Genomic DNA, 25794 nt, shown 5'->3' with positions numbered 1-25794 from the left:
TCTGCTTACCATCCTTTATAGATGCTTAAATTCAGACCTAAGGTTGAAAAAGTAGCACAGACAATTTTGGCTTAATGTAGGTACTGTAAGTTCCAGGACAAAGCAAGGGAGCACAGGAGATTACTTCTGTTCCGTAGAAAGGAACATATGTCGTGTTGCCTCCACTGTGGAATAGTATTGACCTTTTGCTATTAGGAACTCTCTGAGCATACTAGGAGCTCTACTTGCCTGCCTTCAACTCATTCAAAAAATTAGTAAACCAGGTGAAATCTGCCTAAGATGTTTTCCATTTCTGTATTTTCTATTTTTAAGAAGAACTTGAACAAAGAACATTTTAAAAGGCCAGCATAAAGAGAAAATCAGGGCAGGAAATGTTCAAAGGTCATAATTTCACCACATTTACAGCAAAGCCCACTGTCTTAGAAAGGCTAAGAACATGTTCAAATTGTTTATTCTAGGGCTAGAAATTATTTAAATGCGTCTACTTGAACATCCAAACTAGAAAGTCATCTTACACTTAAACCTGAATATTTTCTAAATACATCCATTAACAGCTGGTGTTTTGAAAAATCATCATTCATCACATCAATGAGAAAACTGAATTTAAAATCTTGACTTAAATTTCCAACTGTACTGGTTGTGAAGAAAATCTTTTTAAAAATTCAACACAGAACCAATGTAATTTTTGGTTTTCCTTTCTCAAATGCTTGGGTGCCAAAAATACTCATCACCATTTGCAGATTCCAGGTGTGAAAAGCTCCCAATGGCCTTGTGTGCTATTGCCAAAGAGTCTGTATTTCCTTCTGACAACTTCTGCAGTTGTTATTACAAAGGTGGTGAAATTTTCTCAGTTGGAAGATGGAGTTAAAAATATAACATTTAGTTTCCAGTTTTATTTTAAAAATATATATGTTTCAAGCTACCACGCTATTTTCAGTTTGCAAGAGAATTCTGTACCAAAATATTATGAAAACCCAAGTAAGGCAATGTTTATCAAAGGAGTGTATTATCTCTCACTAAACCAACTAATTCATGTAGCAAAACCATACAAGTTGTAGGCTCACAAAACCCTCTTCAAGTCCAAAATAGAATTTACAACTTGAAAATTAAATTGGACTTAAAAGCATTTGCATTGAAGTAAACTTCAGTGTTTCTTGATCAGACCAACTAAAATAAGGGTACTCTATATCTTGCCATAGAGAAAGGAAAGCATCTGCATGCACACGACAGGGGGAGATTATATGGTTGTGACACCTATCAGAGAAACAGAATGTAATTTATCACCTTTAGAAAAACAGAAAAATTCAGTCAGGGGAGAATTAGAATGAGTTATATATCAAAAACTCTATTTAATCCATGATATTTTTACCATGGCATTTTTCAGATGCTTGAGTTAATTTCCTAATTTGATCTGTCCCACTAGAGCACAAAGGCTTATGTCAGAAAAAGAATAGAAGTTAGCTGTAGGGAACAGGGAAAGGCTGGACAGTTGTTGAACTTCAACCTCTGGTGCAAAGCCTCTATTGTGGGAACCTAACCCTTGTGGAAGTGAAATTCACAATTTTTTTCCACAACTTCGAGTGAGTTCCAAATCAAAAAGCGGATTGTGAAACCTCATTAATTACTCAAAAATTAATTTTAAAACCCAAAAGTGTCACTTGTTTAAAAAAGAAACACCTGTATTTCTGTGTCTTAGATTCACTAGGACTGTTGTGGTATTGACAACAAACCTAGATAGAACTAGAACCATGGACTTCTGCAATGAAAATTTGTTTTACTTCTCAAGCCTTCTTCAAAGAAACTTGAAAATGGAAAGTCAGTTCACCTTAATTATACAAGGTTTTACAATAATAATTTTTTAAGATCCTAAGAAAATTTTCATTGTAGGAAAGTGGTAGTGAAGTGTGGTTTTGAACAAAGACAGCTTGAAGTCAAACAATTAAGATATTTTAAACAGTGGCACAGTGTTATAATATCAAACTAATTATAGTCTGGATTTATCAGCAAAATTAAAATCTTTGCTTCCAGTTTTTTGAAATGTTGGAATAGCAAGTCATCCTTTTAGGATAAACTCAGAATATTAATATTTCACCATTTATATTCCAAGAAATAATATAAATTGATCTTTTAAGATGCTCCAAACTATTGACCTTTTGACTAGTACTATATATTATTTCATAAATCCATTTTCTCAGAAAACAAAAAATATAAATGCCCAGCACATGCATACAACACACAACTAGAGGAGACAAGAAGGCAAGCAATACACTGCTCTGAAGAACTTCTGCCAAAGCCTGTGAAACTTTTCAGAGTAGATACACAGCAATTTACAGAGAAGAGCTGCTGCTAAGGACTGTGTGAGAATGATGCAAGGGAATATACACAGCTAAATGCTTAATCCAAACAACTAAAGTTCAGGGCAAACTCTAATTATAAATGGAAATAACACTTAACTTTTTGGAAAATACAAGAAAATTGGCAGAGAAACTTTGATGAGACATTCAGATAGACAGCATGTGAATCGCAAAATGTTGTCTGCACAGACAGCATTCAAGTGATCAAGAGGGCTGCCAGTGGCACAGAAGCAGCACAGCTGGCAGCCACAACTGCTCTCACAGCATTGTGCTCAGCCTGCAGCACCAGCCATGAAGTGACCTGGACTCACGAACAAAACCTGAGCATTCTCTTGATATATCAGTGTATAAAGCACATCACAAAGACATGGTGAGTGAAGCCTGACAGCTTGCTAAGCAGAACAGGAAAAAGAACAGAGGAAAAGATCTTTTTTCAGTCTGTAATGTCTGATCTCTTAGCATCCTTATCTTTAGGGCACATAACTAAATCTGCTGCAGTATTGTGATAAAGAGAGGACACAGGCTGTAAGTAGATAGGTGTGCCATCTCCTTAAATACAGCTCTTAAATAAAGCTCTGCTTTTTGCTAATGTGTGAAATGAGGACAGCAACTACTACACCAAGCAGGATGACTCCAAAAGACCCTAGCTGACAGGAGAAACATGAGGGAGTCCACACAGTGCAGGACATCCACCAAACTCTGACAGGACTCCTCAGTGAGGGGAACATACACCCATCCTGCCACACAACACAGCAATCCCTGACAGAGTTAAGGAGGGAAGACACAGCATCACGTTACAGTTTATGCAGTAACACAGTTGTTCAAGGAGTATTGTACTTTTCAGCAGCAGATCAAGACCACTAAAAAAGTCAGGCACAAAGATGAAAAACCACAGTGACACTCTTGCCAAGACCAATTCAACACTGCTGTCAACACCCCTAACACCAGGGAGTAGGATACAGCCACATAAGTGGGTCCTTATGCACTGCCAAATGACAGGAGAGGTGGGAAATGGCTTAGTGCCTGGCTCTGGTGAAGGAAGGAGGCACTAAGGCAGGTGAATAAACATATGATATATTGCCAGCAGAGAAGCACAAGTAGCTACTTTATCTTCAGTTTGGCATGGCTGTACAGAGAGGTTCTGTACAGTGCCAGGAAGCCTCTCTTGTTCACAGAATATTCCACAATCCTCACATGGGCTCAGGCAACATCAAATCTACAAGTACAATACACAACAACAAAGGAGATGGCTGTATCTCATCTAAGACTGCCTAACCATTTTGTCCCTAAAAAATATTGGTGCTGGAAACTACAAAGGTACAGGAGCTTCAGTCAGCAATGTGGCTTGGTCAGAGTATGCACTTGTTTTATAGCTGCAGTTGAAGGTGGCTTCAAGCAACAGTGACTGAAACTTGAGCTCCTAATCCAAGGTCCTTCAAGGTTTGAAATGGAAGACAGGTATTAAAGAACCAAAATGGAACTTTGGCAAAGGTATTTAAAGTTGGGACAAATCCAAAAATATCAACTTAATTTGCAGCAGAAAAAAAATTGGGTCAGACAGGAGAAAAGCAGATAGCATGGACAGCTAATCAGAAGAGGAGACAGGCTGCATCAGACCAAAGATCCACCTAGTCCAATCTTCTGTCCCTGACTATTGCCAGCAGCTGATGTCAAGGGAAAAATACAAAGACACACAAAGCATGTGATTACCCTTGCCAGAATATTTTCTGGGGATATAGCAAGCTGGGACACAAAACACAAAGTGCCAAGGATGGTATTTAACTTTTTTTGTCTCCAAGTTCATCAGAACTTTACTGAACCATGAAAACTTTACCACCCGTAATGCTCATAAAGCAAATTGTAACCTAACTCCATGCTGTGGGAAGCACATCTTTGTTTCCAGTTTGTCTTTCGCTAGTTACATTTGAGATTCATTAACCCTTGTACAGGAAGGCAGTGTATGGTTGCTCCCTGTTCACCTTTCAGTCCTATACAGGGAATACACCCTTACCATATGCCCCCTCATTTACCTCTTCAACTATTTGGTCATTCACTGATTTTGATCATCATCTGTGTGCTTTTTCCAGTTCTACTACATCCCCTCTGAGATCCGGAGACCAGCTTTGTTAGTAAGCACTAACCTATTATTTTCACAGAACCTGCAAAACCACATTCAAAAGAATGAAGTTCACCACTGAACATTTTAAAATTATTTATCCTATGTGAACTGCTTTATGATTATTTTCATTCATCATTACCTCAGAGTAGCAAGGTGTTTCTCCAGTTCTCCATCTTCATATTTGCTAATTTTAATACCCTTCTATCACCAGACTATGTAATTTCAGTATTTGCATCTTGTCGAGATCATCTGTAAATATACAGTACAGTACAGAGAGCTACCCTTTTTAGGCTGATGAGTTATCATTTATTAAGATCAATATTTTCACTCAGGTTCCATTAAAAAATATTTTTCCACAAAGTGTTCACATATAGAAAACCTGACTCACCATCTTCCATCTGGATCATTAACAGCTCTGCTTTCAAATTTGGAATGGATTCCTTGGGTACCTAAACACAATGCTCCCTCAAAATAAGGAGACTGACAGGATGGGGCCTTGAACAACCTGGCAACCATGGCGGGGCTGGATCTAGATGATCATTAAAGTTCCAATCCAAACTATTAAAGGGACAATTGAGACAAACTGCGGGGTGACTTCATGGTACTGTATGACCAGGAGATAAAAAGCAAATGAGGTTCTATGCGTGTACATATAAAATTATGTATATCAGAAAAATAATAACTAACTGTTATTATTTAACACATGAATATATCTTAAGTGTTCAATAAACACATGAGAAAGTATTAGCAATCAAGAATAAGATCTTGTTATTATGATATAAGAAATATTGTAAGTAAATATTCAGAAAGAAAAGATGGCAACTCAATGCTAAATAGCAGTCCAAAAAAATCAAATCTTAGGAATTCAGACAAAGCAGACGACAACATGAAGATCATGTGTATATCCATGGTTCACTAATATATTGAGTATTGTATACAATAGCCCTTCCTATCTCAAAAAAAAAAAAAAAAAAAAGAAAATAGAACAAGACAATCAGGGATACAGACTAGTTTCCACACGAAGTAATGACTTATAATTTTTTTCAAAGGATGATGGGAAGTAGAGAGAGGTACTTGACAGAGGTCTACAAAATTATTAGGGAGATAGAGAGTTTAGCTAGGAATCAGCTATTTATGATGTCATTTAATAAAGCAAGAAAAAACCAAAACAAAATAGGTCAGCAGGAGCCAGACTCAGAGAAAATAATCTGTGAAACTTCTTGCAAAAGGATATTGTGAGTACAAAAAGTTTACAATGGTTCAAGTGAACAACAGTCAACTACATGAAAAAGAAAACTACTGTGGGTTACTGAAAATACAGATTAAGTATATTTAGTGCAGGCAGTCCCTTACTAAAAAAATGGGAAAGAACTAGAGGGAACTATAATTTATATTATCTGTGGTCTTGTACTTTTCCTTAGGCATCCATGTATGACTACTGCTGAATACACATCTTTACTCTACTCTAGAATTTTACATTCATACATTATGTTTGGAAAGATGGAGAGAGGACAGAGAAATTATGCTCCCTGTACAACATAAATTTAAATTATTTGAACTGATGAGATGCAACTCAAAATATTGTGCATAATTTTCTGTCAGTTACTTGAAAGAAGCTTCCACCCTAAAAGTGTTGACTAGCTAGCTGTTATGGGAATGGCATCATAAAGCAAAACAATTCAACTCAAGTAAACTCTTCTTCTCTGGCACTTATGTGAAGTTATTTTGAAAAAAATATATTATAAACACTCAGGAACTCCAAATATCATTTGTTCTATCACTTCAACTTCTATTTTACACATGTTCTCCCTTCCACTTTGTGTTGGGTTTTGCGCTGTCTCAGTGTTTCCATACAGATTTTCTTGCCTCTGCCTCACTTCAGAAAATACTTGGAAATGCCTCTAATCTTTATACTCAAATCATTTGATAGCTTGAATGCAGAGAACTAATATATTAGTCCACATTTCCTAACCTCAAGACTATCTGTATCTTAATAAAGTTGGTGCAGACATCCAGGGTCAGATTTTTGACAATGAAAATTCACAGAATATATTTTAAATCACTGACAGTCAGATACAGCAATGTTACAGTTTGAATAGAAAGAAAAAGTTAATGTAAAAACTGATTGTTACTTCTGGCAGTTGCAAAACATATGACAGGAATTTTTATATAGGTGACAGGACAAAAATTTTAGACTGCTAAATGCCTGAGCTTCCAGAGAAACAAACATATTAAAAACCACAACAAATGTGATTTTTGTATCTACTTTGTTACTTCAAGGAACTCTCAATACTTTAATTTACCAAAAAAAAAAAAAAATCTCTTATGAATAGCCATAAACAATTGCTGTAAAAGAACTGCAAAGACTTATGACTCTCTTTCCACAAATAAGTTACTATGTAAAACTGATGAAAAAAAGGACAATAATTTCCAAAATCTTGTTGCCACTTGATACAATATTTACATCTCTTAATATTCTTTTCACTTTTCTAAATGGTTTTGGTAGGATATTCCTCAACATTTATCTAAATTCTAATATTTTCTACCTGCAAATCCTGACTACATCCAATACCATGGAAGCTTGCTTTGCTTTGGATTAAGGCATTTTTTCCCTCATTTCATTCAGCACATATACACCTATTTATGACATGGCACTACTTGCATAAAAGAAAGAAGTCTACAAAGATTTCTATGTTGTTTGCTAGACAAGTGATCACACACTTTTAGTGACATAGAACTTCCTTCCCCAAGGAGATCAGGCTTTTACCACATCATGAAATATTTAAAACCATACAAGACCCTACAGCATGCAGCAAAAAACAGGGCAAAAGTATGCTTTTTAGTTCATTTGTTGGTCACTATCAGTTGTCAAGGCTGATAAAAGGACAATCTGTTCCTGGACATTTTGTTGAGCTGATAGCTGGTGATGGGAACAAGAGAAGAGATTCAAGTTTCAGGTGCGTTTTCAGAAGTTTTATTTAAGTGTTGATGGCTGCAGTATTGAATTGCAAAAAGTGATTTTAATTTGCTTCCATCCAATAGCTTTGCTTCAGTCTGGCAGCTAGTAAATAAGATTTCAATAACCACTAACAATTGTTCAGTAATAATTTTAAAGCTGAAAATTAAAAAAAAAAAGCATGAGAGAGGCTTACATTTACTTCTAAGAGAAAAAGCACTCATGGATAGAGCAATAGTCATATTCTCAAACTATTAAAATAGTTCAATCAACTAGCTAGAGATTTCTTTCTTTGTGTGTGTGTGAACTTAAATTGCCATGCATATGGTGATGCAGAAGAAATTAGGCATATTTATCAAAACATGCCACGGATTAAAAAAAAAAAATAATGGAAATTGCTTCCCATCACCATGTTTAGACTATAACATACAATTTACACACACAAAGCCTAAATAAATAAACAAATCCTCTGGGTTTGCCTTTAATACTTCAACAGCTGCCTCCTTCAGGTTCTCTTACATTTCAGGTCCAACACTCTGCTCTAGCCTTTGCCTTCACACTACACAGAACAGCAGCCATGTCAAGAAATCCCAGCTCTTGCTTGAGAGCCAAGCAGCACAGCAGAAGGGCATCCAAACCTCTCACCAGAAAGGGCCTGAGGAAAAGGAATTAAATGGGAAAAGGGGAGAGAAGGAGGATGGTGCTACATGTTCTAACTAACACCTTCATGCTTCTCTCACATTTCTAGTTTCTACTTCCTCATAATTGCTGAGGTGGCCATCAAAGAGCTTCTTCTCTGTTCAAGATTCTCAGGTATAACTGCATCAAAGCAAAAATTAGTTCAGGGAATCAGAAACAGATTATTTATAATACTGCTATGCTAACATACTTTTTTATAAAGAATATGACACAACACTTTTTGATACATATCTATATATATAAATTACATGCATGTGTGTTTTTATGATATACACATATATGTTTACATTGTTTACATATTTATTCCATGTACACTACTATTTTTTTTACAGAAATACATAACTTTGTAACTCTATCAATGAGGATTTATGTCTTCAACCACAACTACTTACAAAAAATGGCAGCAAATTTGGCAATATAGCTACATATAGATTCAAATGAATATGCCCTAACACTTACCAAATGGGTATGATATTTTTAAAAGTGAATTACTAAAGTAATGGGAGAGGGGTATGTTTAATAACAATAATTTAAACCAGTGCTATCACTGATCATCTTTACAATATTAAAAAAAAAAAAAAGTGGTGCAGACAAAAAGGCAGAACTTTGTGGGTCATGGAGGAAAAACTTAAACTAATATCTGCAATAATACTAAAGTTGTTTATAGATGTTTAGTGCTACTTTCCAGATTCATCTTTGGAGGCTGCTCTATAGGATTCTCTTGAATCCTTGGTGAAAGTTGTTAAGCTGCAGGCAGAATGATGGTTTTTGCCTTTTATACACTGTCTGAAAATTCACCGTAATGCACAGTGAATGCTAATGCACTTACAAAAGTGCCGTGCTTGTGGGTGGTATAGGTGCATTTCGTATAATTTGGACAGCAAAGAATCTGGTCCCAATGATGAATTTATCATGACTGGAGATGTTAAAAAGCCAGCAGCTGTGGCTCAGGGAAAACTTCCACAGTAGAGTTTTTTTCTGATATAAGCAGCAAAGGCATATAGGCTATCTGTGCAAGTCCCAGGATGCAATGATAGGAGACGAGACACTCCTGTCAGCGGCAGCCCCCTGTCAGTACCGAAGCCATCAGGGGCTTGCCGGCGGCTCAGCACCCTGGCCAGCTCCGGCAGCTCCGGCCGGGCAGCGAGCGGGGCTAGGCCGGCACGGCGCCCCGAGCCCCGCCGCTGCCTTCCAGTGGACCACAGATATTAATGAGATGCTACCAGGTCAGACAGAACGTTCAGAAGGACGCATGTGAATAACTTGTATCTTAATAGGAATTTTCAAGGAGATCTCTGATTTAAAGGTTCCTGAAACATAGAACACTCCACAAGATAACTGATGTTAAAGTTTGGAAAGGATAAATTAAACTACTTTGTTAACTATGGGCCACCAGCTCAACATCAATTCCAGACAAACAAGGGGACTTGATTAATAAAGAACTAAAGGAAGACACTATAGCTATGGCCATTTAATTAAGTTCCCTGTCCTATCAAACTAACTTTTTACTATGGCATTACAAGTTTGGTCTGTAAGGATAATAGTTATTATGGAACTTCTACTTCTGTAAGACATCTAAGTTTATATCACACTGTAGTGTCTTTCAGCCAGAAAATCAATAGATCATACACAAAATAATAGGTCCCAAAATATAAGTGAACTGAACAAATATCTCTCTAATTAGGAATCCATAGGAATCCATTTCCTACTTAATACTGAAACATTTTTGACTCAGGAAAAATTATGAAGTTTGTAGTTGATACTGAGATCAGGAAGTGATAAAGGACAAATGGCATCAAGAGGTTGCACAGACGGCAACCAAACTACACACGTGCCAGCTTAGATAAAACAAGATTTTATCCATCAAGGACCAAAGAATAAATGGAAACATTACCTAACACAAAGGAGTAATCCATTATTGCTGATATATGTATTTGCTGGATTACTAAAGTTATGACAATTATGGATGAATAGGCAAATAAATACTAAGAGAGATCATAATACCTCTCTATCCTCATTGTAAGATTGCTGCTACAATATTATATCCCATTCTGGTGTCCAGAATTATGAAGCTCAGTTCCTTCAGTTTATCTAATAGAAATTGCTTTAGTCAAGGAAATTGCAAAAGATCTTAATTCTGACACACAAATCATACAAGTTAAAGGTCAAACCTTTAGATCCCTTAAATGCATACAAATATCTCCAAGATCTTTAGTTTTCATTAATAAAAATACTCTACTAATAGAATATCTCATTAACTCTTTCAATGGATTCCTCATTACTGACATTCTTAAAAGACAGCACAATGATTTTCTACACTATATACTCTTATTCAACTACTGCTAGCACACATAATTCAGAGAAGCCCTAGGGAAGCTGGTTTTACACATAAAGTTAGCCTCAATAATCACAATAATTCCTTTGGTCTTCACACAGTCAGATTGAGTACAGTGATGAGGCTTTTGTCTTTGGAAGTTAATTATACAAGCGTATTTCATTATGAAAATACAATTATCCTAGGCGTATTTCATTTGCTAGGACTGTCTTAAGTTCAGAAAAAACATTCCAGGGATCAGTTGAAAAAATAAAACATGGCAGAACGATGAGGCATGAAAATCAGTAAGTTTATGTATTACAAACATGGGGGTCAAGAGGCTCTCAAAAATTATAAGAACTTCCTACACATCAGAAGAGTGCAAGATCAGATTTTAACTATCTTCCAAACAAATGTACAATTATTCCTAAAAACAAAAGAGCAAAATTTCTCAGAAACCTTCACAGGCTTTCAGTTTATCCCTTACTTAAATAATAAAAAGTATTGAATAACAGTGTTACACGTTTTAGGAAATATGGGCTGTATGTAAATAAAGACATTAAATTCCAAATCCCTCCAAATTAAAGCCAGGTTACAAAAATAATCCTGATTGTATTGCTGACCTATAACCACCATATTTGTATATTTTAAATGTTTCAACTCTTGATCTATACAAATAATTTGTCTAACACTGGAAATTTTTGTCTAACACTGGAAATACTTCAGATTGACTGAGAGGAGATTTAACTTTGTAGATATGGAGAAGTTACATATGTCAGTTACACATGACATCATTATGGCAAAGTGTAATAACCCTACACTGATAACAGTATTCTAGAAGTTCTTGAATTTACATAAAGGAAATACAGGTCTATGGTGGTTTTTTAAAAAGTCATTACATTTGCTTGAAGCATATTCGGCTTTAAACTGTGGTGAGATACTTCTGCATTTTAAAATTATTATTTAAACAACAACTAATTTCAACTCTATAAGAGCATAATGTAGACACACAATCATATGGCAAGCAGGGTTATGAGATTTCTGCTGAGGAAGAGGACACATTCAATGATATGGGTGAAATCTGTGTACAGTCAGTGGGTTTTTTTGTAATACCAGAAGCGAGAATAGAAATAATACAGTTAAGAGTAGTAATATCTACATTCTTATTTATTAAGACCACGACTGAGCTTTTATGTGTTTCAGAGTAAGAAATATAAAAGCACTTCATAATATGCCAACACCAAATATGACCAACATCTACTGCATGGCTACTTGTACGTCGGTCACAGTCCTGATTCAGACCATAAATCAATTCTGTCCAAACCTTTACTCCAGGAAAAAGAAATATTTCAGTGAGCAGGGCCTTACAATAGAATTGAAGTATTAACTGCCAGTTCCAACAAGCCAGACGAAGTACAGCTGCTCCCTGATTACGAGAGGAAAATGGACTGATCAAGGAAAGATAACATACAGAAGCACTGCCACATGACTGAGGTATCCTGGGCTCAAAATTAATGAAATATATCAGAACAACAGGAAGAAATGTGCAGCCTGAAATTAGCATGCTGCCCATATTTCCTTCAAATTAACAGAGAAGAAAGTGCACCATCACCTCAAAGCAGCCTTTCACATAAAATGTTCCTCTTTCTCTTGTGTCCTCCCTGAACTGACAATAGGCAGGAAAACCTGTCAGCTGAGCATGCAGGCTACAGTAAACGAAAGGATCTGGTTATGACTATCTCAGCTATGCATTCAGGGTGAAGCATGACCTAGCAAGAGTTACAAACAGATATCAGCCAAAAAACAATACAAACAACTCCATTTTTACAATCATTCTCTGCCAAGTTAGTGAGTTGACTCAGTGTAGCTCAGAGATCAAAGGGCACTAGAAAAGGCTCAGGCAGAGAACATAATTTTCCATTTAAAATCAGTAGCCAACTGTTAAGACTGGTTTAACAATAATGCACATTTTCATCTGCAGGAGCTAATGTGTGAAAAATATTCTTATATCTATGTACATCCATAAATAAATAACAAGTATCACCAGACAGTCAATAACAGAGCTTCCTTCCTGCACACATCTCCTTCACTGTAAGAGGAGTAACCCTTTACTGGGGTTTGCTCCTCAGCTTCAGCATCAATTTCTTAGTTCTTGGCTGATCAAGACAAGACCTGACTGGCTTAGCTAGCACGTTGCTCCACAAGACCAGTCAATCCTTTCTTCATACTTATCTGTCCCGTGATTCTTTCAAGATTTTTCTCTAACCAGATGAATTATTCAACAGGCTTTCTCACTGGATACACTGTCTTGCTCAAAACTGTAGAACTGTAATTTCATCCAAAATGATCATGATTATTAGAATAATCTCTAGATCTTAATGAAAAAGCACAAAACGTCACACAGAAAAAGAACAGTGATCCAATGTCAATTCCTTTTCTTTAACTCTCAGAGTGTAAAATGACAGTTTGTTCTAGGCTGACTTGACTCAGGGAATTATACTTTGATTTTATTTATAGACTACTGCAGATGGAAAAGCAAAGCATCACATATGAACAGGGCATTTAATTCAATCAAACTCAAGGAATACAGAGTCATTCTTCATCTGATACATTTTCTATCAGTTTATAATGCCCATTCTAGATCTATTAAGCTCAAGATGCTGATAAATGAAAGACAAGAAAATAATTATTTCAAGGCAGCATATAACTCAAGAATACAAATACATTCTAAAAAGTCACCAGTTTGATGCTGAAAAGTATATTCTATTTACAGATCACTGCCTCCCTTTTTTTGTAATTCTTCAACACTGCAAAGCTAGAGTCATACTTCATATGCTCAAAGTCACACTGCTTGCCACGAGTGGCATTTGAAGCATTACTATGGTGACAAGTAAATTGACAGCTACGAGACACATCCTGCTGATACACCACGTAACCGAGCAATCTAATTCTTACTATGTTGAACAACATTGTATCAAATAAGTGCTGTTAAAACCCTCACAAAACGTTAGTACTCTGAGACAGAGCATGACAAAAGCAACAAATACTATCTAAGAAAAATCTGGGAAGTGACAGAGAGCAGAACTAACCCCCTCTCAGAATCAATAGACAGCTGTTGACTAAAGACAATTCCCAACTACTAAAAAGACTCAAGCTCTCTCAAGATCTCTCCTAACTGTGGATGAGTCTAGTGGAACAAATTTTGTGTAATTTTGGTTGTGAGAGAAGTGTATAAAAAACATAAAATTATTTCTGTATAAAGAGACTGGGATGACACGAAATCTGTTTTTTTACATTTTTCTGCATGCAAACTCCACATTAGTAACCTGTCCCTGCAACAAGTAACAAGTCCCTTTGTAACACCCTAATAGAAAAATATGGCTACATATTAAAGAAACTTGACATCCTCTACAAGCTCTCAAAGCAAGTTCAGCATATTTTACTCTTCCTTTATGCATCAGACAGCTTTGTACAGGAAAGAAAATTACTGTCCTCATCAGTACCATCAGTGATCTGGCAAACTTCATCCCTGAAAGAGGCCTTCATCTCTTCCAACTACTCCTGGCACTTAAATGCAAGGCTAAGCTACATACACACAGTTCTCCAAAAGAAAGAATTAGTGGACACAGTTCCTCATCAGTGTAATTCTTAATCATTGAATAATCTCTTCAGACAATAAGCAACAGCACAAAATAACATTTAAATGATGCAATTCCATGATGAAAAGTTCTCAAACACACGGGACAAGAACCACAGAAAAACATGCCTGAACATAACAATAAAAATATTTTTAACAAAATAGTTTCATTAAAAACACCCAAGACTTCTTCAGTTTCTCAATCTGCCCTCCTTTCCTCACTCCTCTCAGGTTAAATCTTTCCCTTCTCCCCAGAAACCTTCTCAAGTTTTCCAGGATTCATCTCCATTAATTGAAAAATAATTTTGAAAGATAACTATTCAAAAGTTATGACTTGTACAACATCTCAAAAATGGGAAAAAGAATTCTCAACCAGATCAAGAGGTGAAGTATCAGAAGGCCAGATTTTATTGCTTGAATTTTCCACTACTTAGGTTTCAAGACTAGTGACCTATAAGCTCCTACAGAGAATGATAGACTATACATTTAAATGGCTAAGAATGGCATCTCAATTTCACAAGCAGCTTAAAAAAAATCCAAGTTACTAGATTCTGTCAAAAGAACACTACTAAACACCTAGCCCTGAAGCAAGGAGAGGGGAATATTCTGACTCTAAAATGTAAATAAATAATTAAAGTTTTAAAGGATAAGTAAAGACAAAGAAATTATGAAAGAACATACAAGATATAGTCACTAAAATCCAGACGAGATAGTACCCAATATTTCTAACAAAAAGAGGGAAGCCAACTTCCTTCTTTCATTCTGCCACTGCATGACAGAGAATACAGTACAAGCATTAGAGCATTCTACTTGAGCATGGAAAGCAGAAAAATGAAACTACTCCATTTAGCTGTACTCTCTTATCCAACTGAAATAGCTTTTATCTCCACTTCTAAAAATTAACATGCTTAATTACCACTTAACTACCCTAGATACTATACTCTTAAACAGAAAAAAAAGCCAAGTAAAAGATTTGAGAAAGTTTCTTTCACCCTAATCCTGAACAAGAAGTCAAGTTCAGAACAAGAAAATTTTAAACACACATGACCCATAGCTCTTAAATTCTTTAAGATAAACCTTGCATTTTGGCAATTTTGCATGTTTTAATTCTTGCCCACCAATGCTTTAACAATCGGCCCTTCAGACTGATCTGCTAGATCCATGGCACAACTCGCTGCTCTGACAGATCAGTCAAAGGAAGCTGTCCCTTGAGGTGAGAGTGTTTTTGCAGAATGAGGGAGGAAGGACAGTGGCTGGTCCGTGTACCACAATGCATCCCTGGGAGACCACAACTAATCCTGGGGTCTCCTACTGAAAAGGCAGCTGTTTCTCCTCCCCTCCAGCCTAACACAAAGGCTTTGTGTAGTGCTTCCCCAGAGAAAAAGAAACAGACAAGGCAAGACACAGGAACACACAGAAACTGTCAATCTCCTTTGTCAAGTACCAATTCACTCCCATTAGATAAACAAGCCCTTACTAAAACAGAAAACACAGTAGTATATTAACATACCATACACTGCAACTTCACACACTAAACAAATGCTTAACCTTCTGTACACAAATATCTAGCACTGGTAGAAACTGATCGTTTAGAAGCCAGTTTTGAACAAGGAAAACCCCACTCATATCTCTCATCTGTCATACTCAAAAATCTTCTTGATGTAATCAGCCAGATTGAGAAAAGCCTCTCTGGGATTTGTGATGTTAGAAGTATCAGAGCCTGCAGTGCGCAGCAGCACTACAGTGACCCCACTAAACATAAGCGACGTCACGATATTCCAGTCGCTCAATTTGTTCTTCTCATTCCAACTTCATCCTTCCCAAACAGGAAGTTTAAAAAGATGCTTAGTTTCAAGTAAATAATGGTACATCAGGAATACATTAGAGAAGAACAAAGTATTTTTTAGGGATAATTGGTTGCATCTCCACATTTTTTAAACCGCATCTTGATGCACTGTTTTCAAAGTAACTTTTGACAAATGACTACTCATACTATTGCAGTCAAACTTTCCTATATATCATTTCATTGACAGGCCAAAAAAATGTTAACAAGTATACCTCTGGCTTAATAAGTTAAGAAAGTTTGTTAAACATAATTCACTCTGTAAAGCAAATGAATTATCATCAAAAAAGTATTCAGGACAATATTAACACAAAATAAAAATGCTGGGTATCTTTTTATCATAAATTCATACAATAAAGACTTCAAAAAACATTATGAAAATCAAACAAGAGTAGTAAAATACATCCTAACCTTTTGTTTTCTCAACCCTTCTGTTCTTAAAATGAACTAACATACCTACAAGCATAGCTAGCATGTGTTCAACAGAGGCATGGCATTAACTACACAGAATCCATTTTAAAATCTACTCTTTTTTTCCAGAACCATAACACAAAAACTAACCACACACTTTAAGGCTAACAAGATACTTAAATAAATAGAGTATGATTTATTTTTAGGCTGTCAGCATTCCTGCAATATAGTTTATTAATTCAGAACATTTAAGCTGAAATTACACTGGTTCTGCACATAAAGTCTAACTAAGAAAGCCACTACAGGGTATTTTACAACTAATTTTCTATAGCCATTTCCAGCTTAATTATAAATACAGTAGAAGGTTCTCAAAATGCTGTGGTATGCTCCAGGGTCATTCCTTTGTGTCCATCTCTCTCCACCCCCCACGACAATACATCAATATTATCATCATTTGCACTCCCACTTACACTAGCAGTTGTTTCCAACTGCTCTGGCTCACAGCAGAGGTTACAAACCTCGTAGCAAGCTTTGTCCTCTCATTGCTTTTGCTCTAGAGTGACAACAGAAGCCTAAGGATGCCGCTGCAGCTCCGGAGATCATCTGTAGACTTGGGAACCAGGTGCTTTCCCACTTCCTCTTTGTAAAGCTAAAAGTACGTGCAATAACGTCTTTTTAACGCCGTTACACACGCAGTTTGTGTTCCCCGGAGCGCCGTGGTGCGCGCACCCGCGGCCTAGCCAGGAATATCTGTATGCACGGATCGATGCAAGTGCCGCTAATGGCTCCAGCACTCAGAGCGCCAGGCGACAGACAGCCCGCTTCCCATCCAGCCGTGCCCACACAGCAGCCGTCACACGCATGCCACAACCCAGAGCTGGAAATACAGACGCAGCTATTTTAAAACAGAGATCTTTCGCCGTCAGAACACGTACATTTTTGTACCATTTGCCTTCTTGCACCAAGTGGGAGGGACAAAAAAAAAAAAAAAAATCTCGTGCCTTTAAATCTGAGTTCTCAGCTCTAGAGGCCGGGGCAGCGGTGACTGCTGCTGAAGCCCGCCAGACCTGCCGACCTTAACTCCACGGAGGGGATCGCCCCGTCCTGCCCCGCTGGAATAAGCTCTTCACGGGGCGGGCCGTGGTCCCCGGAGCTCCCGCGCCCGGCAAACTCTCTCTCCTGCAGGATCAGGAACCGCGACGCGGCTCCCACGCACCAGCCGCTGGGGCTGGGCCGGCGGCCGCCGGAGCCCGCGGGCCGCGCCCCGCCGAGGCGGCCAGAGCGCCCGCGGGGACGGGGCGCGGGGTAACGGCGGCGGCCGCGGCGCAGCACCGCGAATCCTCACCTGGAACGGGGCCGAGGCGGCGGCTCTTCGAGGCGGGGCGGCGAGTCCCGGCGGCGCCCCCGGCCCCACAGGAGATGGTGTGCGCGGCGCGGGGCGGGGGCTACAGCGGCGCCCCCCGGCCCAGCCTCCGCCCCATGGCGTGCGGCGCGGTCTCTATGGCGACTGCAGAGCCGGGCCGGCCCGCGGGGAGGGGTAACGGCAGCGCGCAGGCGGAGGGCGCTCAGCGGGTCACGGGGCGGCTCGCAGCGCTCCCCATGGGGGTTGAGCCCCTCGCTGCGGCCGCCGCCATCCCTGCGGCAGTGCCGGCCGGAGCCCGGCCGCGCTCGCCCCGCGCCGCCGCCCCCGCGCTCGTCCTTCCTCCGCCGCGGCGCCACCGAGCCCGCTGTCCCCCGGGGCACCGCCCACATCCCGTTTCCGGAGCGGTGATTGGGCAGTTGGCGAGATTCCTCACGGGCGATTGGATCTCAGATCGGTCAATCCGGGCGCCGAGGGTGGGCGCACCTGGACGCGGCGCTGTGCAGTGCGGGGTTGGCTGAGCCGGCGAGCGCCGGTACAACCGCGGCCGCCCCCGCGCAGCCCCAGGACCGAGCTGCGGGATGGGCACCGGAGTCCCCGTTTCCGACGAGCTTCCGAAGGGCAGCGCCCGTGCGGGGGTCGGCGCTGGCCCTGGGCGCTCGCCGCCCCAGGGCCGCTGCCGGCGGGCAGCTGGGTCCGCGTTGCGCTGCCGCCTCCGCCTCAGCAGCCGGGGCTCGGCCGCTGTCCGCACCTGGGCGGGCTGCCCGGGGCCCCATGGGCGCAGGCCGCTGCCCGGCCGCGGATGGGGCTGAGGAAGGAGAGGCCGGGGCGGGGCAGGCGTGTGACCGCGCGTCTCCGGGAGGAGCTCTGTCTCCTTCGGGACACTGCAGACGGCTGTGTTCAGGCTCAGCTCAAATTTGCCCTTGAACATAAATGCCATTCACCATTTGGCTGTACACTAGGTTTTATTTATCTGAGTTCTGATGGTGCAGCTCATTTGTTTCAGAGGAGTTAAAACTCCACCTGAAAAGTCATGTGCATCTCCATTGCTCCGTTCTGCATGTCTTATGGTTGTCAAAGAAACTACCCCAGGACTCCTGGCACCAGGCTTCATCTCAATAAGTGATGGAAACACCACAGGTATTGGCCCGGCAGGCACCTGCCAGCGGGTACTATTTTGGGAGCAAATCAATGGATGAGATTCTCTTCTCCCAGCAGCTCTGAAGCTGCGTGAGAGTTTGCCTTTGTCTCCCCACAGTCCTCTGGCAGTTTCTCTGGCTGAGAGCCATCCTAGAGATGAGGCTGTTAAACAGTGCTCTCAAGGTACAAAAAAGCCTTCAAAGCACAGTGGTAAACCTGTCTCTAACTTTCCTAAAGTCTGGAGTGAGGGCTAAAAGTTATGAGAAAAAGATGGTAGCCTTTGATTCAGATGAACACTCTTTCTCTTCATGTACCAAAACTCTGCAAAAGTGTTTATATTTACAGCCTTAAATAAAAAATTAATAATTGCACATTTGTAATGGATTTGTAATGAATTCAGTCATTAAATGTCCTCAAGATGTTGATTGAGATCTCTCGTTATGGGAATGACAGAACATTGTGGTTATGGCTCTGGGGTCACCTGTGAGGGCTACAGGCTGTTACTCAGACTGAGGGTCAAAGTGCCCCTGCTACCAGCCTGTTCCCAAACTGAATTGTCCAGAAAGTATCCAGAAGTGCTTTATTTTCATGAAGAGGAAAGTAAAGCTTTCGATGTCATTGGGGATGCTTATAGGAAATAACAGAGCATGCTGGAAGAAGGTTACTTGAATGCTAAGGGGAGAAAATAGGACAGGATAATGAAGAAGACACATGGTAGGAAGAGAAGTAAAACTGTGATGCACAGCTGAAATGGATTTCTAAAATAGGGATTGTTAACCTGGGGGGTGGGAATGAAAGAACTATAATAAATGTCACACTGGGGAGGAATGGTTGTTATAGTAGAGGAAATGTATTTGAATATGTGTATAGAGGCTTTGCTTTGAATATATGTATAGAGGTCCCCGTTGCCCTTGATGGGCTGCAGCTGTAACCAATGAAGATGACTGCGATAAAAGGGGGGGGGGGGGGGGGGCGGTGAATAGCCAGTCAGGGAGAGCCTTGAAGGAGCCCTGACCTCAGAGAGAACAGCATGCAGCAGAAGGAGTTAGTGAAGGTTGGCAGCCATGAGAATACACCAAAGAGGTATGGACTTGAGAAATCTAATAACAACAACAGGTTGTGGACAATTGGAAAATCAAGAACAGTGAATTTGTGGTAAAAAAATGGAATGGCCTGCACTGTCACAGGACTGCATGGTGTTTCAATTTGTGAGGGGAAATGCTTAGGTAACTCAGAGGGCACAGCAAAACCTTCAGAGGGAAGGAATGGGATTCCTGGCATCATCTGTAGGGCAGGGAATCAACATTTTGGGGGTAAAATTGAGGAGTTTTATATCCAATGGATAGTGGGAATCACTGCCACACATATAGTATACATTTCTGGTGGGAAAATCTAAAAGGATCTCTAGGGGGAATAGTTGGTTTTGGGAAAAGGCAGGAAAAGTCTGAGGTAACTTGGAAAGAATGGACAGAGAAAATTTTGTTTGAGGTAACTAGGAAGGATGGGCAGAGAAAATTTGACAAAAACCTGAGGTAATTTTTGAAGGGCAGAAAGAAAATTTTAAAGGTAAAACCACAGGTAATCAGGGGAGTAAATGAATATTTTTAAAGGCAAAATCTGAGATAATTTTTACAGGACAAATAAGGAACATTTGTGAGGGAAAATCTGAGGCTAATCATTAGGGGGAAAAAATATTGGACATATTGGAGATAAAATATTGGACGTATAGGACATATTGGAGATAAAACCCAATATAACCATTAGGTGGCATTTTGGGGCTTAAATCAGAGGAAGTGTATAGATGTAGATGAAGACATTATGAAGGGAAAATCTGAGGTAATCTCAATGGAATAGAACATTTTGGAATGAAAAATCTGAGGTAATCTATAAGGACCAGAATGAATACTGAGGGAGAGGTGGGTGACACTAGTTATGATGAGGAAGTGTGAGGGTCGCTGAGGGTGTGTGAGGATCTCTGAGGGCAGATGGATAAGGGCTGTGTTTCTGAGGGGTTTCAGCGGGTTGTTCCTGCCTGGGGTGTTGCCCATGCCCTCAGATCCTCTCAGCCCTGAGGGCGGTACCTCGAGGCCGCTGTGGCGGCTGCTAGGGGGCGCCCTTGCCTCTCAGGTCCCCTCAGCGCTGAGGGCGGGAACTTGAAGCCGCTGGGGCCGCTAGGGGACGCCCTCACCCCTCAGGTCCCCTCAGCGCTGAGGGCGGTTACTCGAAGCCGCTCTGGCCGCTAGGGGGCGCCCTCGCCCCTCAGGTCGCCTCAGCGCTGAGGGCGGGAACTCGAAGCCGCTGTGGCGGCCGCTCTCGGCGAGGCGTCAGGCGGGGAGCCACTCGTGGGCCGGGAGGCGCCCTCAGGCAGCCCCTGGGGTGAGGCAGAGGAGGAATGGGCGGCCCTCACGCATCTGCACGGTGTTTCGGTTTGCGGGAGGAAGAGATGAGGTAAGCCAGAAGGGAGAAAAAGAACTTCATGAGGGAGGAATGCTGGAATTCCCTGGCATCACCTGGAGAGCACGGAATGAACATTTTGGGGTAAAATTGAGGAGTGTGGGAACAAAAGCTGCAGTAATCTGTGGCAATCGTGTAATGGACATTTTTGGAAGAAAAACCTATCTCTAGGGGTGAAAATTAGTTTTGGGGAAAGGTCTGAGGTAATTTGGAGAGGTTGGGCAGAGTAAATTTTGTGATAACACCTGAGGTCATTTTTATTGGCCAGAATTACTATTTTGGGGCGTAAAATGTAAGGTAATCTTCAAGGGACTGACAGAATACTTGGAAAGAAATCCTGAGGTAATCTGTAAGGACCACAGTGAGCAATGAGGGAGAGGTTGCTCTCCAGGTGATGCTGAGGGGATGTGAGGGTCGCTGAGGGAATATGAGTGTCAATGACAGAAGATATGTCCCTGAGGGAGTGCCAGGTGTCCCATGTGTCACTGAGGGAGTAACAGGTCACTGAAGGAACGGCTGATTCCCCGTGTACTGCTGAGGGACGATGGGTGTTCCTGAGGGGAGGTAGATGTGAAGCCCAAAGCTGCGTAAGAAAACAAAACTCTATATTCAAAGGGCTACAGAGCAGGTGTTTGTTTATTCAGCTGGGAGTGAGGTGAATCTCTCTTCCAAACCTCACTTGATGTTGTTTTGCCTTCTTTTTTATTCTAAACTGTAAAGTCACAGTTACAAGGTATCATTAGGATACTCGTATTTGTGTAAAGCTGTGTCATAGTTCTACGAGAGTTTGTTGATTTCACACCTGCATCAGTTTCTTTGTGATCCTCAGTCTTCTGGTGGTCTTTTGATGAAGACTTCTTTAGTCTTCCTTATGTTTGAACTTTCTACCTCTGTCTTCAGGATGTGTCTGGTGCGTCTTGGGTTTTTTCAGTCTATTATGTTTTTTAGCTAATTTTGCAGTTTGCAAGATTTATTACGATTTGCTGTTTTGGTCTTGATGGTGCTTGCTATGTCACTGGCTTTGGCGTCTTGCTTGTTTCTCTTGCACATCTTGGTACAATATTACTTGTTACCATTGCTTGATACAATATAACGTGTAGCCTTTTGTTACATACGGCTTAGGATTCAGATGCTGCTTGTGTTCCTCTGAGAGGGAATATGAGAGTCATTTGAGGGGAGGCAGGTGCCCCGTGTTCCTCTGAGGGGTCATGAGAGCCACTGAAGGGATGGCAAATGCCCTGCGTGTTGCTGAGAGGGAGGGAGGTGCCTCAGGTGTGGCTGAGGGACCTGTGACAGAGGCATGCGGTGTACCCTGCATGTAATGAGGTGTTGGCAGATGCCAAGCGTGCCACTGAGGGTGTGTGAGGATCTCTCAGGGGGGATGCGGGTTGCCGGCTGTGCCTGCGGGCACCACAGAGTCCCTGATGGGGATCCGGTTACGCCGTAAAAACGTCCCTCCCTGAGGGTCGGGAGGGGTGGGCGCGTTCCCTCGTGCGGCCGCCGCCTCCCGAGTGGCACCGCAGGGTGCGATTCCTGCACATGCGGGATGGCCCTGCCCCGCCGTTTCTGTCAGCCACAGAGGCGGGATTTCAAACCCGGTGTGTCTGCCCGGAGCAGCGGCCTCGCACCACGGGCCTCTCAGCCCCGAGGGCGGGTCGGTGGGCGGGGTTACATGCGTGGGCCAGAAGGCGCCCTCGAGCCGCCCTCGGGTGAGACAGAGGAGAAATGGACGGCCGGCCGGCACGGTGTTTCTGTTTGCCGGGGGTAGAGATGAGGAAACTCATAGGGGCAGCACGAACTGCAGAGGGGACCAATGCTGGAATTTCCTGGCTTCACCTGTGGGGCAAGGAGTGAATATTCTTGTGTAAAATTGGGTAGTGTAAGAACAAAAGCTGCGGTAATCTTTTGAGGTCATAGAGCAGATTTTTTTTTTTGCAAGAAAATTACAGGGGATCACTAGGGAAGAAAATGGTTTCTGGGGTAAAGTCTGAGGTATTTTGGGGAGATGGGGCAGAGAAAATTTTGTGATAAAACCTGAGTTAATTTAAACAGCCAGGAAGAACATTTTTCATTTGAAATATCAGTTAATCTGCAATGAAATGAATCAAAGTAAAAAAGGAATTTCTATGGTATAGAACTTTAGAGGAGAAAAACCTGTGTTAATCTGTAGGAGGTATTTTGGAGGCAAAATCTGAAGAAATGTATGGGGAAGAGAAGAAACATTTTTGGGATAAAATCTTAGGTGACGTATAGGACATGGCTAGGGGACGATTTGGGGGGAAAATCAGGGTTTTCTTCTGGGGGGTGCCAAAGTGACTTTGTTGTCAGAAAACCTGAGGTAATCTAGCTAAAACAGCTGGCTAAAAAATTAACACTCTGGACGGGTGAATTTGGGGTATTTTAGAAAGGAAAAATGACCACATTTGAAAGAGAGTCTGTTATAACACAGCAGTAGAAGGCAGCATCTCTGACAGACAATCTGGGATGGTTTAAAAGGGAAAGAGGTGATATTTTTAGCTAAAAGCGTCCAAGTTTTTAGAAGGGTATTGTCCTGGGCATAGTGGGAGCTGCAGAAAAAATTGCTTAGAAACTCCTTCTTGATGAATCCTGAGGTGAAAAATAGTGCCTCATTGCTTTCTAAACTCCTCAGAGAGGAACTTGGGTAAGGCTAACAGAATCCCACCATCTACCTTTATCACAGGCTTATGCCTCAGAGGTTTGAAAGATGTAAGTGAATCTTTTTAAAGATTCTTACTCAGAATCAAGGACTGCAAACCACAGCAATTCAGGTAAACTGATGTAACTTATTAACATAAACACTACTCAAAAGTATCTTAATGAAAAATAATCCCGCTACCAAAAAGACGCAATAAAACTTAGTGTAGTAAAATGCCCTATCTGAACGGGACCCTGATTATATTAAGCCCACAAGAAAAACCTAACCAATGAATCTTAATGTAAAAAAACCGTACCAAAAAGGGAGGAAAAATCTCATCTACTAATGTATGAGAGGGAACTGAGGGGTGTCTACAATCAGGGAGGGATCAATACACACAGCAAACGAAAAACGGTTATCTTCAGAAACCAAGGGCGACAAATTCTGGCTGCCTAGCTTGGAGTTCAGCCTGTGAGGCTGTTGGGTGGCGGTTGCCTGCAGGCACAGGGTCTGGAGCTTCTCGGGCCTGAGTGTGTCGTCGTGCATTGGCAGAAGCCGTGGGAGGACGAGGCAAGAGCGGCAGCGTCTTCGAGCTCAAGAGTGGACCGGCGAGGCAAGAGCGAGCTTGGAGCTGAAGAGGGACGCGAGGGGCCCTCTGGGCAAAGGGCTTTTCCAGGCCAGGGCGCCTTCAGGGTGCCGCGGCTGGCTTTGCGCTGGGCGACCGCCCTGTGTGCAGGGCTGGTCTTTGCTGTGCTTGGGCCTTTTGCCCTTGTGCTCCTTTGGCTGCCCGGAGAGAGGGGCAAGCCTGTAAAGGAGGCTGAGTGCCCCTGTCTCCGCACCGCAGGGGGGAAACAGAGCTCTCCCGGCCCCCAGCCCAGCTACCCTGTAAGCAGGGCAGGGCTTTACCCCAGCCCCGGCAGCTTTCTGCCTGCTGCTGGCCCCTGGCCAGCGTGACCCCCCTGTACTCGGGGTGTGTGTCACAGCCCGCGTCCCTGGTGCCGGTCCTGAAGCGCTTCAGCGCGTCGAGGCCCCTGCGGCCTCCTCTCAGTGCACTGGCGGGTCTGATGCTTCCCTCTCCCGCTCAGCATTAGGAATGGCTCCCTAGAGTAGGTTGGCTGCACAGAACTTGCTCCCTCTTCTGGGACTGTCTCCCCCTCCCCTGCCTCGCCCTCCCCTGTCTTCCCCTTAGTTGGTGTGAGTGAGGAAGTGTGTTTGTGCTTTAGAAACAGAGCAGTGTAGCTTAGACTTCCCAGGAGGGAAAGAGGAGCTCTGTGCAGCCACAGGCGGGTGCCCAAAACGCGCGGGTGGGGAAAGCATCCGGCCTCGCCCCTGCTTTCTGAGGACGGCGCGAAGCCGCTTAGCGGCAGCGTGGGCAGCGTGAGCCGCCTGTAGCCAGGGCCAGGGCGCGCCCCCACGCTGCCGGTAGCGCTGGTGAGCTGCCAGCGTGCGGGCCCTGTACTCGGGGCACGTGTCAGGACCTTGGCGGCACCCTTTGTCCCCAGGAGCAGCCCCGCCCAGGTCCCTGTAAGCAGGGCTGGGGAGGCTCCTTTAGCCAGGCAACAGGAAGGAGCGCTCCCAGGCCTTTGCCTGGGGGCAGCGTGCTGAAGTGCTGTGCCGCAGGGCACGCTCCCGCCTTTGGCACTGCTTCGGGCTGGCGCCACACGGCTGGCGGCCTCGTAGAGGAGGCTCCCGGGGCTTGCAGACGGCTGTGTTGCCGTGCTGCGCTGCGGCCGGGCTCCGGCCTGTCCCTAAGTGGGGCGCAGGCCGGAGCCTGTGCTCCGTAAGCTTGTTGGGGGGTGCCGGGCAGCAGGGGGCGGCCCCGTAAGTGGGGTTCTGTGCGTCCCCTGGCCT

The 25794-nt window shown here is 42.3% G+C and overlaps 1 protein-coding gene across 3 annotated transcripts in view; it reads right to left on the bottom strand.

Annotated features, from left to right (window-relative positions):
* The window catches only part of TTBK2 (tau tubulin kinase 2), an 80272-nt gene extending 62248 nt beyond the window's left edge, over positions 1-18024 (bottom strand). Inside the window, exons 1-2 of one of the 3 annotated variants that reach the window (XM_071427284.1) lie at positions 17679-18024; positions 16852-17210 (exon numbers count right to left, since the gene is read on the bottom strand). The gene's annotated coding sequence lies outside the window, so the exon portion shown is untranslated. The remainder of the gene's footprint in view (positions 1-16851; positions 17211-17678) is intronic. The other 2 variants (XM_071427283.1, XM_071427285.1) reach the window with 2 other exon arrangements.
* Between the last annotated feature and the right edge of the window lie 7770 nt (positions 18025-25794).

This window comes from Agelaius tricolor, unplaced genomic scaffold (assembly GCF_023055355.1).
Source record: "Agelaius tricolor isolate 1412-34295 unplaced genomic scaffold, bAgeTri1.0.p SCAF_5, whole genome shotgun sequence".
NCBI classification, from domain to species: Eukaryota; Metazoa; Chordata; class Aves; order Passeriformes; family Icteridae; genus Agelaius; species Agelaius tricolor.
This window is presented reverse-complemented; position numbering and strand designations above follow the sequence as displayed.